This window comes from Pteropus alecto, unplaced genomic scaffold (assembly GCF_000325575.1).
Source record: "Pteropus alecto unplaced genomic scaffold, ASM32557v1 scaffold248, whole genome shotgun sequence".
Lineage (NCBI taxonomy): Eukaryota > Metazoa > Chordata > Mammalia > Chiroptera > Pteropodidae > Pteropus > Pteropus alecto.
In genome coordinates this window covers 311,872-325,147 of record NW_006441067.1, presented here as the reverse complement: position 1 = coordinate 325,147, position 13,276 = coordinate 311,872, and the positions used below count along the sequence as shown (strand labels likewise).

Below are 13,276 nucleotides of genomic sequence, written 5' to 3'. Positions count from 1 at the left end.
TCTAATATGTGTGAGATGTATCTTATTGTGATTTTTCCCTAATAGCTAGTGATATTGAGCATCTTTTCACATGTTTGTTGGCTATTTATATATCTTCTTGGGAGAAGTGTCTGTTCAGGTCCTCTGCCCATTTTTTGACTGGATTGTTTGTTTTTTCATTGTTATTGAGTTGTATGAGTTCTTTGTTTATTTTGGATATTAGGCCCTTGTCAGAAGTGTTGCTTGCAAATATACTTTCCCATTCAGATGGTTGTCTCTTTACCTTGTTGATGGTTTCTTTTGTTGTACAGAAGCTTTTTATTTATTTTATTTTTTTAACACTTTTTAAAAATCGCTACAGCACCTGGTATTCCTAGGTGGTCTCCCATCCAAGTACTAACCAGGCCCGACTCTGCTTAGCTTCTGAGAACAGACAGGATTGGGCACATTCAGGGTGGCATGGCCATAGACCAGAAGCTTTTTATTTTGATATAGTCCCATTCATTTATTTTTGTTTTTACTTCCCTTGCCTTTGAGGTCAAAATTATAAAATCTTCTCTAAATCCAAGGTCTGTGAGGTTTGTCCTTATGTTTTCTTCTATGAAATTTATTGTTTCCGGTCTTATATTTAGGTCTTTGATCCATTTTGAGTTAATTTTGGCATATGGGGATAGATAGTAGTCTAGTTTCATTCTTTCACATGTGGCTTTCCAATTTTCCCAGTACCATTCATTGAAGTGGCTTTCCTTTTTCCATTGTACATTTTTGGCTCCTTATCAAAAATTATTTTCCCATATATATGGGGGTTTAATTTTGGGCTCTCAATTCTGTTCCATTGTCTACCACACTTTTGTACTCCATTCTTCCAAGGCCCTATTTCTCACCACTGTACACACAACTTAGGTATTCGTCTCTGTCTTCTATCTCTCTATGTTAGACAATGAGGAGTTAAAAAATGTAGAGAAACATCAAAATACTGGAGAAGATATGGAGCAACAGAAACTCCTATTTATTGCTGGTGGGAATGCAAAATGGTATAGTCCCTTTAGCAGACAGTTTGGTGGTTTCTTATAAAACTAAACATGTTCTTATCATATGATCCAGCAATTGCACTCCTTGGTATTTACCCCAAAGAGTTGAAAACTTATATCTACACAAAAACCTGTACATGGATGTTTATAGTAACTTTATTCATAATTGCCAAACTTGGAAGCAACCAAGATGTCCTTCAATAGATGAATGAATAAACTCTGGTACATGCAGACAATGGAATATTATTCAGTGCTAAAAAGAAATGAGCTAGCAAGTCATGAAAAGACATGGAGGAATCTTAAATGAATATTACCAAGTGAAAGAAGCCGATCTGAAAAGGCTACATATTGTAAGATTCCAACTACATGACATTCTGGAAATGGCACAAGTATGGAGACAGTAAAAATTTTTTTTTAGGTATTTTTGGAGGGTGGGGGGTGGGGTTGGGGTGGGGATGAATAGGTGGAGCACAGAGGACTCAGGGCAGTGAAACTAGTCTGTATTGATACCACAGTGGTGGATATGTGTCATTATAGATTTGTTTATAATGGATGTAAACACTAAGAATGAATCCTAATGTAAACTGTGGACTCTGGTAGAAAATGATATATCAATGCAGGTTCATCAGTTGTAACAAATGTACCCGCTGGTGGCGGATGTCACTAGTGGAGGAGGCTGTAGGTATGGGGCGAGACTCATAAGGGAACTAACTGTCCCTTCTGTTCAATTTTGCTGGAACTTAAAATGGTCTCTAAAAAAATCTATTAAAAAGAACTGTAGAAATATATGAAAAGATGCTCAACATCACTAGCTATTAGGGAAATGCAAATCAAAACCACAATGAGATACCATCTCACACCTGTTAGAATAGCTATAATCAACAGAACAAGTAATAACAAATGTTAGAGAGGATGCGGAGAAAAAGGAACCCTCATATGCTGCTGGTGGGACTGCAACTTGGTCCAGCCACTATGGAAAACAGTATGGAAGTTCCTCAAAAAACTAAGAATTGACCTACCATATGACCCAGCAATCCCTCTACTGCGTATTTACCCCCAAAGACTTGAAAACCATATCCGAAAAGGTATTTGCACACCAATGTTCACAGCAGCACTATTCATAGTGGCCAGGACATGGAAGCAACTGAAGTCTCCTACGATAGATGATTGGCTAAAGAAGCTGTGGTGCATATATACAATGGAATATTACTCAGCCATAAGAAGAGATGAAATACTGCCATTTGCGACAATATGGATGGACCTCGAGATAATCATGCTAAGCGAAATAAGCCAGACAGAAAAAGTTGAAAATCACATGATATCACTTATATGTGAGATATAAACCTAAAAGCAACAAAGGAACAGGACAAACAAAGACTCATGGACATGGACTATAGACTAGTGGTTACCAGAAAGTAAGGGAGGGGGAGGAGGGGAGAGTAGACAGGGTAAAGGGGGTCAAATGTAGGATAGGGAGGTGAAGTGGGTAAAGGGGATCAAATATATGGTAGCTGAAGGAAACTGGACTCTGGGTGGTAAACACACAATAGAATATATAGATGACAAATTATAATGTACACCCCAAAATTATATAATTGTATTGACCAATGTTACCCCAATAAACTTAAATAAAATAAAATAACTGTAGAGATAGTTTGCATCAATTTGAATGGTTCTGTATCCTACTCATCTTCTTCCTTGGCTGACTGCACATTACTGAGTGTTCATTATGTTGGTTGAGAAATCACCAGTCTTTCCCTTCCACTGTCATTTCAATTCTCTGGTCTCAACTTCCTTTGCTTTTGACCACATTGCTTTTATTGGTATATTTCCTTGAATTATGATAAAATAAATTTTATCAGAATTATTTTTAGTTGTACTTAAATAAGCTTATGAATTTAGTGCTTTTTTTTTTTTTAAAGCTAAGGCTATTTTAAATATCTTGTAAAATATTGGCACAACATGAAATCACTAACTTATGGAGAATAGAAGTTTTTTTCTCCTAAAAACAGTTGGTCCCCAAATCTCTGCCTTCAGGAAAATTTCAAGTATACTTTGTACTAACATTTTCAAATATACCTTAACTTCTCTACTCTCCTTCATGCCCTTTTCCCTAATTGCTGGTTAATGACACTACAGTCTACAAATGGAAATTTTCTCTTTATAGTTTCTGTCTGTCTGGCTGCCTGGAAATGATGGTGATGTCACAATCGTTGGTTGGCAGTTAAGCAATATAGCAAGAGGAACCTGGTTAAAGGGGAAATAACTTCCATTTGTAAATTAATATTTGCACAGTGAGGAAACCATAGGTTTGTATGACTCTCCTCCCATGACTCCCTCCTCTGCTGGGTGGGGTGTTTTGACATCTCTGCTTATTAAAGAGAACTGACTTTGATGTAGCACCTATGTTTAGACACTTTGGGATGCCTGTATATCCTACAGGTGACAAATCTATATTGCTTCCACCTTTGGAGACTTTCAGTCTGCCAGTCTCACAGATATGGACACCTAGAGTGGCACGTGCATTCGGGAATATGGAACAGAGTGATCATTTCTAACTTATTATTCACAGCTCTGTGGTTATGAAGCTTAAAGAAACAAGCACCATTTCAAATAAGGGTTTGGTGCTTCTGTGGTACCCCCAGTGAAGTGTTTTGCAGCAGAATAGTTTTCCTCCTAGGTTTATTATTTGAGTGTCTTCTCTGCTATCCAGTATAAGAGAGCTTGCTATGTGTATTGTATTCAGGATACGTACATTATATAACTATTTAGACCAGTGTTTCTATGGATTCAGAGTTGCAATTCCCTGAATTAAAATCTGTAGGTCAAGTTATAGTAAACTGGAAATTTTCTCAGACTCATTCCCTTAAAAATACACTTCCCTGGTCTTTAGCCTTTGCTCACAGGCCTTTCTTTAGCAGTACACCTTTCTCCCGCCATGTCTATTGTGGTCTCTGGTACGTTGTTGCAATAATGGCTTCCAATATGTTCACTTCTTCCTGTGTCTAAGCCCTTGCTGTGTCTCCATCACCCTGGGTCTATACTTAACCAGGTGATTTGTTTTGTCTAAGGAAGCAATAATAATAACTGTGACATAGCAGAGACTTCAAGTGAACTTCTTCATCTGGCCTAGAGTTTTTTTGCTGCTCTTATGATAGTCCTCAAACCACCACATGGAGAAGCCTGGGATGGCCTGTTGGAGGTTGAGACACCCCATGGAACAGAGACAAGACATTACCATTGAGGCCTGACTAGTAAAACAGCCTTAACAATCAATCAGACATGTGAATGAGGCCATGCTAGAACATTCACCCTTGGCCCAGCCAGCCGAGACCAGAAGAGCCATCACAAATGTGCCAAATGTCCCAATCAACATGGACAATCTACAGAATTGTCCAAAAACATTTTGTTGTTCTAAGCCCCTAAATTTCTTTCTTTCTTTCTTTTTTTAATGCCTACAGCACCTGGTATTCCTAGGTGGTCTCCCATCCAAGTACTAACCAGGCCCGACTCTGCTTAGCTTCCAAGATCAGACAGGATCAGGCTTGTTCAAGGTGGCATGGCTGTAGGCTAACCCCCTACATTTCAGGATGGTTTGTTATGCAGCAAAAACTACATGATTCACAGTCCCACTTGCAGTCAGTTTGGTTTTCTATCATGGAGAAATACCAATCTCACAACTGATTGTTTACCTTTCCTCTTCTTCCATTATGGAAAATATCTTAGTCTAGTTCTTTAGTTATAAGGAAGCAAATTCATTTAAATTAGCTAAAAACAAAGCGTGCTCTCTCTCTCTCTCTCTCTCTCTCTCTCTCTGTACATGTGCACATGCTGAGTGGAAGGTTAGGAATGGTTTTGATGACAAAACAGACAACTTCTTAGACATAAGACCTTCAACTCAGCGGGCTTCATGTTTGCTTGTACTGGGAAGCCTCTGATAACTGAGTCTATTCTAACCATGTTTTTTTGTTTGTTTGTTTTGTTTGTTTGTTTGTTTGTTTTTGGTCTCTCTGGGACTCTTCTCTGAAACTCTTTGAACATCTGCTTTCCTACTTCACTCTGAAGACTGGCTTTCTCTGTTTCTTCATCAAGTTACATAGGGCTCCAAATGACACCTCAGTCTCTAAGTCTAGAAGACTATCTCTAATTGATTATCCTCTGTTTCTAAATAAAAACCCTTAAAAAGAAGATTTGATTGGCTCAATTCATTTGCCTACTGCTTATTAGTAAGTTTCTGTTTAATCAAATGATCACCCTGATCTGGACAGCAGTAGTGACATGAACAGATAGGGTGGGCAAGAAGACTTTGTGCATCTGCCAGTTGGTTGGAGTTCTGTTGATCTAGGCTGGGCTCAGTTGAGTGTCACTGCCTCAGACCGTAGCAGTTAGGGCGACCCTTTCTATCACTTCAGGTTGTGTATTGGATAGGGTGGCACTGCTCCATGTGTGTTATCATTTTCCTTGGTCCAGCGAGATAGTTTGTTCTTAGGTATGTTCATCTCATGGTGATGGTAAAAGCACAAGAGAACAAATGGAAACATGCAAGGCATATTAAGGGCTAGGCTCAAAATTGTCACATTAGCATTTATATCCAGATACACTCACCAAAGCAAGTTACATGGCCAAGGCTAAAGTCAAGGGGCAGGGAAATCCGCTCCACCCATGGCAAGTGTCTGCCTTTGGTAGAGCTGAAGAACTGGGCTAGCAAAGCAACCTTGCACACTTTTCCCTTTTCATGCCTTTGATATGCTCATCTTTGGACCAGGAGAGATGGTAGTTGTGTTGACCAATGGTGAAGAGCTGGAAGAGATGGGTCAAGGGCCTGGAGGAACTAATTTGTCTATAAGAATGGTTTCTAAGATTGTCAAAATGACAGTTTAAAAGGACATGATGGATATGAGCTTGCTCTGGATCAATACTATTATTCCAGGAGATCCAACATGGTGCCATAGCTGCAATCTCTAGGTCATGACATGGCCCTATGGTGGATGGAGATGGTCAAGTTGTTCAAGGCAGAGCTGTATTCCCTGGAATGAGAAAATTGCTGTACACATCAAGAAAACAACACAGATCTACAGTCATATATCTGGCCAACAGAAGAAGTCAGAGGTAAGGTGTTAGCATGACAGCAAGCACTGGCTCAAAGCTAGTAGGACAAGACTACTTCAGGCCCCAGGTCTACTTTGGTCAGGCTTGGCTAGGGTCAGAGATGGAAGGTTATTAAAGGTCCTCAGGGCCATGCAAGAAAAAAACAAACATGGACTGATACTACTAGCTCATAGTGCCTTTTCTGTCTTATTAACCCTCCACCTCTTGCCTTCAATCCACCATAGCACTTGTCTAAATGACTCAGTTGGCAATTTATCATGTTCTATCTTATCTCTTTTCTTAATTTGTCATGTGTGGATCATGTGAAAAATCATATAACTAGTTTTCAAAATGAAATTCAGAGCAGGCCCATGTCAATATAGTTGATTCTGATTAATTAAGGTGTAGATATCAGGGTAACGAGTTCAGAAGACCCAGTAAGTGTAAACTGATGGTACAAGGAAGAAAAAATAAAAGTAAATCACTAGCCTTGGTTTACTCTGAGAGTCCCAGAAGAGGCTTCTAATGCAAGCTAGTTACTAATGGTGGAAAGGAGGGTGTGGACTGACTGTAAGTGTTAGGAGAAATGGGGGAGGAGTTTGCTCCAAGCACTTAGGGGAAGAAAGGGACATAGGCCAAGCAGCAGTGTGAACTCTTTAAACTTCCTCATCTCTGAATTCAGAGTAAGCTCCTGTTTACCTTTTTAGCCTCATCCCCCACAACTTCCCCATTTGTACTCTACCCACTGCCAATGAGCATGCTCTCCATTCTCCAAAGCCATCCTGCTTTTTCCCTAGTCTGTGCCTTTGACCATGCTGTTCCCATCTAGTAAGCTATCTTTCCAATATCTGCCTATCAAATTAGTCTCATCCTTCAAGGCCTATCTCTAAATTCCACTTCTTCCATGAAGTGGATGATCCTACTTTAACTCCCACAGTCCATCTCATAGTCTGCTTTGTATTATCATTATTGTACCTGTACTTGTTTTATCCATCCTTTCCTATATTTTATCCATCCTATATTTTATCTAGGCCTGTAAAGATGCATGTCCTCAAAATCTCTTCTCTCAAAAGACTGTTGGTTTAGAGGGAGATGCAGACAAGTAAATGTGAATTGTAACATGTGGTAAAGACTAAACAGAAGTAAGTATAAGTGCTATTGGAGCCTCTAAGAAGGGAACTCTAACAAGCTTTCTAGAGTCAGAATCCAGCAGTCAGTAGTATGTGCAAAGACCCTGGGGGGTTATTCACAAATAGGGAGCAATACATTAAATATTTATGTTTAGATCTTGGTAAATTAATAACCTAAATGTATATTTTATATAAATACATTCCTATTTGTCATATCTTCTGACAACCTTCAATAAGCTATCACTTATCCCAATTTATAAATGAGGAAAGCAGGCTCAGGGTTTAAATGATTGATCTGGAGTCAATTAAATTCAAAGTAGCAGAGTAAGGATGACAACATAGGTTTTTTGATGCCAAAGCTAAGTTCTTTGCTCTACATTCTGCCTTTTCGGATCTGGCTCCTTCGATAGGAGAGAACTGGGCAAAAGGTCACGGATTGGTTATAAGAGAAAAGTTAGGAGCTGGAGGATAAATGATATAACCTTCACAATTTTTGCCCAAGACTAATCCTGCTTAGTAAAATATACAAAATCCAATGTCTGGTAGGTAGACCAGAGTGCCCTAATCCCTTCCCAAGACTCTCCTCTACTTTCAATGGTTGACACTGCTATTCACATAGGTAATAAATGGAGGAGGTGCAGGATGACCTCTAACCTACTTAAAGAACTGACATGGATGCAATGATGGTACCCCACAAGAATTTCATAACATTCGAGTGTAAAGGATTGGCTTGGAGTTACACAAATAACCTGACTGAAATTCTAACCTCAGTATCAGTAACATCCTAATGGTGCACCGTTAAAAAAAGATGATAGTACTATGTTCTAATTCAAAACAAGGTTTCATTTCATTTCCACTTAAAAAATATACATGTGCCCTATACGACATTTAGGAGAGGTAATAGGGTTTTGTAAAATCTAAGTAAGATTGCTGGAACTCCAAAAATTCTGGTCTCTATGGAGACCAGCACTGCCACCCTCAGTAAAAGGTAGAAATTGCAATTATCAAGTTAGAATATTGTATCCTTAAATTAAAGGTAAATCGCTCCCCTAATTAACAGCCTTGAACGATGGAATATTTGTGTTGGAAGAACTTTGACGATCACTCCTCATTTTCTACATTAAAAATTAAGAGAAATTTGGTGACTTTGCTAGGTACCATTTCTTTGGGATTTTCATATACATGATGCCATTTTATCTTTGAAACCTTGCAAAATACACATGACAGGTGGTATTCTGATTTTACAGATAAGAAAACAAAGCTCAAAGAGTTTGAGCCTTGCGTTTTAGCATGAGTAATAAATGACCATGCCAGGATTTTTGTGCTTTTTCCTGTACCACATGACCCTTCATGACTTTTTATTTTGAAGGAAATGATAACAAGGACTAATAATAACAAAGAAAAGACTTGGCATTTCACGGTTTTCTTATGAAATCCAATAAGGAGGTGGAAAGGGTTTTAGACTGGAGCTTGAGGCTTATTTCCAGCAGTTACTGGCTGAGTAACTTTGGACAGACTTACACGTGTTCATTTCTAAAGTCACAAGCCTGGAAATTGACCTGTCTCATAGGGTTGGTGTGAGGCTAACATGAGATAATTGATGAGAATGTGCTGTGTAAACAACAAAATGTTAAACGATTATATGGTGAAAACAAATTCTGGATGATCCAAGCTTTAGAAATGTAGGGGATAATAAAAACATTAACTGTTTAGGTACTAGTCTAATGAGAGACATCTGTAACTTATAAAGAAGGTTTCTACAACTTTAACAGCAGAAACAATAATCCTCAACACAAGAAGAAATATTTGTGCTCTCGTTTGGGAAGATAATATAATAAAAAAAGGTATTTCACAAGTTAATTTACAGATTCAATACATTACTGATTAAAATCCCAAAAGAGTACTTAACAGAACTTGACTATAAATTTTTTTTATGGAAAAACATGCAACCAAGCAATGTTTTTAGAAAAAAGAGAACATCATAGGATTGACTCTGCCAAACATTGAAATGATTGTTACAATTTTATGGTACCATCTTTTATAATATTATTAAACTTATTGGGGTGATGCCAGTTAATACAATTATACAGGTTTGAAGTGTACAATTCTACAACACATCATCTGTATATTTCATTGTGTGTTTACCACCCAAAGTCAAATCTTCTTCTGTCACCAGATATTAGACTCCCTTTACCCTTTTCTACTTCCTCCCACCCCCATTTTCTCCTTTGGTAACCACTAAACTGTTGTCTGTGTCTATGAGTTTTTGCTTGTTTGTCATGTTTGTTGCTTTCAGTTTTATATCCTACATATGAGTAAAATCATATGGTTTTTGACTCTTTCCACCTGACTTATTTTGCTTAGCATGATATTCTTTCTGGTACTATCTTAAGTAGAGAAAGTAGAATGATGAAGTAGAATAGTAACATTTTAAGATATCAATGTGTGGCAAATCAAGTGACACAAAGTAATAAAAATGAATCACTAATAAATGTGTTAAAGAAAACAGATATGAATATGGAGAAAAATAAATTTACATCAATATCTTGTATTACATTCTAAGTATATTGCAAATTAGCTAGAGTTAAATGTTAGAAAGCCATCTACAAACAACGCTAAAGGAAAATGAAATCATAGATCTTAAATAGGTTGTAGAAGGGAGATTTCTTGATAATTAAAGTAATAAAAGTATCTGTAGTAAAATGGATACAATAAGAAATAAAATAAACAATGAATAATAAAATGAAAACACCTGAGTGGGAAAGATATTTGTAATTGATATGTAGAAACAGAAATTTTAGCCCCAAAATATGTAAGCGAGAGACTGGTTTATAAAGGCAGTAACTACTTTCTAATGGGAGCATGGTCAAGGAACATAATTTGTACAGTTATATAAAAAGAAATACATGGTATAATCAAATGTTATTCAAAAGTTTACCTTTCAGAAGAATTTAAAATTCTGTGAATTAGAGCAACTATGAGGTATCATCTTAACCACCTTTAATTCAAATATAAGAATAAATCAATTTGAGTAGGTCACTGTTGACAGGGGTGTGGGGAAAAAGTATATTCTTATACATTGCTGACAGAATGTGAGCAATCATCGCCAAGAAAATACTTCAAAAGAAAGGAAAAGTACCCATTGTACAAAGACATTTACATTTGCATATCAGATCCCAGTCAAAACTGGAAAGTATCTGAAATACTGCTGCAGAGAAATTGCCAGGCAAACTGTGATATGTTTGGGCAATGGATTAATATTTCCATTACAAATGACAAATGTTAGGACCATATAAATATATGGAAATAAATTTATAAAATGATGTTAAGTAAAACAAATAAATAATGTGCATATGTTGATACCAGTCATAAAATTTATAGCATAAGCGATAGAGTTGGAAGGGCCCCTGTTGCTAAATAGCAAATAAATTTTTACCTCTTTTAAATTAAATTTATTGGGATAACATTGGTTAATGAAATTATACAGGTTTCAAGTGTACAGTTCAATAATACATCATCTGTGTATTGCATTGCATGTTCACAACCCAAAGTCAAATCTCCTTCTGTCTCCACCTTTAGAAGATTTTGAGGGGATCAAATATGTGGTGACAGAAAGAAAACTAACTATGAGAGATGAACACACAATGTAAATATATATCTGCCTTATTGTTAAAGTGTACAGCTGAAACTTATTGGATTTCGTTAACCAGTGTCACCATAAAAAATAAATATCCTTCTGTCACATATATTTGACACCCTCTACTCTTATCTACCTCCCCTCTATCCCTTTTCTCTCTAGTAACCACTAAAGTGTTATCTGTGTCTATGAGTTCTTGTTCGTTTGTCTTGTTCGTTTGTTGCTTTCAGTTTTATATCCCACATATAAATAAAATCATATGATTCTCAACTTTTTCTATCTGACTTATTTTGAATAGCAAATAAATTTTAAATGAAGTTTTCCCTCCTCATTTAAATATTTTGGTTTGGCTTTATTTTATACCACGTAACTAAAAAGTTAAAATATAAAAATATGAAAAAATTAAAAAGTTAGAGAGAAATAAAATTCTTCCCTGGGGCTGTGCATTATTATCTTTAAAATTATTTTCATATCTATGCTGTGTGGTTTATTTACTGATATAGACTAAATGTTTGTGTCCCTCCAAATCCATATGTTGGAACCTAATCTCCAATGTGATGGTGTTTGGAAGTGGGGCCTTTGGGAGGTAATTAGGTCATAGGGCAGAGCCCCCATGAATGGGATTAGTGACCTTATAAAAGTCTCCAGAGAGATCCCTTGTCTCTTCTGCCATGTAAGGTTATAGTGAGAAGACAGCTATATGAACCAGGAAGGGAACTCTCACCAGACACCAAATCTGCTGGCGCTTTGATCTTGGACTTTCCAGCCTCCAGAACTGTGAGAAATAACTTTTTGTTGCTTATAAGCCACCCAGTCTATGGCATTTTGTTATAGCAGGCCAAATGGACTAAGACATTTACTATTTATAATTATCATACCCTTTGATCCTCTTTTTATTTTATCAACTCAATTTGTAGACTTGGAACTCGATGTATTCTTAGAGATTATCTAGTCTAAACTTCTTATTTTGAGAATGAGACACTGAGGTCCAGGAAGATTAAGGGACTGCTCCAAGTCACAAGACTTACCAGTTACAAATTAATTTTTAGATTATATACGAACATTATTTATATTCTTATAAACATATTTGCCATATCTCCAAATGAACATGTGATCCATCAGAGTAACTCAATGTTAAAAGTATTATTACTTCAACCTTGTTCATAATTAAATAAATGAAAATCAAAATAATAAAATGCTATGTATCACTTATAAGACTAGTAATAAATTTAAAATATGATATCTAGTGATGATGAGAGTTTGGGGAAACAGGTATTGCCATATTGTGTTGGAGGGAGAGTCAATTCACACAGTGATTTCTGGAGAGCAATTCGGTAATAGATACCAATCATTTAAATGCACTTTTCATCCAGAAATCCCACTACTAGGAATTTACCCTAGAGACGTACTTGCAAGAGTTCTTCAAAGTCTATTCAAAAGGATGGTTATCACAACATTATCATATAGGAAAATAAAATCACTAAGGTATTGATTAATTGGAAACTGGCTAAATAAATTGGGAATATCCCTCAGATGGAATACTATACAACCACTAAAAGTGAAATTGTGTGTGTCAAATAGAGAAAGGTCTGTAAAATAAATTATTAAGAGAAAAAGAGCAAGGTATACAATCATGAATAATCCCTGGTGTGTATGGGACATGCACACACACATACACACACATATGTATAAATTCTAGAAGAAAACAAAAGAAACTTTGAATAGTCATTGCCTTTGGAGAGGGATATGGAGAAAGGGAAAGAAGAAAGCTTTCACTTAATATCTTGTATCAATCTGTACAATACGGCTTTTCTATTTTTACATCTATTACTGATATTTTAAAATAGTCAACAGTTTACGGATGTTGCAGAGTCATGGGTCAATATTTTTTTCTTTATGTTTCTTCTTTCAACTTTATATTTCTCTGAATATTTTCTTTATATTTCTCTGATAAAAAATAAATATTTTAACTTTTATATTGAGTTATACCCATGTTAACTGACCTAGAAAAATGTCTATGAAAATTTAAGTGAAAAAAGCAAGTTGCAAAGTGAAAATTTTCATTAAAGAAAAAACCCGGGGAAGGATAACTATTACATTGTAACCTCAGATGCACAGGATTTCTGAGGAACAGAAAACATTTGTTTTAAAAATAAAAATCCAAAAACGTAAAAAAAAGTTAAATAAAAAATATCACCAAGAAGCCATATGGGACCTGAATTAGATTCCTATTGCTGCTGTAACAAATTACCATAAACTTAGTGGCTTTCTGCTGGCTGGAAAATTACTGCTTTGGCTATCGCCCATGGGAACATAGGCTATCGACCATGGGAACATAACATTCTAACAATGAGCTTTCTGCTTCTGTACCCCGACTTGCACACCCGACCTGTGGGTTGACAGGTAGTGAA

The 13,276-nt window shown here is 36.5% G+C and overlaps 2 pseudogenes; both read right to left on the bottom strand.

Moving 5' to 3' along the window:
- Positions 1–331: 331 nt before the first annotated feature.
- LOC112484953 lies at positions 332–450 on the bottom strand (annotated as a pseudogene).
- A 4,012-nt stretch (positions 451–4,462) lies between these two features.
- LOC112484958 lies at positions 4,463–4,581 on the bottom strand (annotated as a pseudogene).
- Between the last annotated feature and the right edge of the window lie 8,695 nt (positions 4,582–13,276).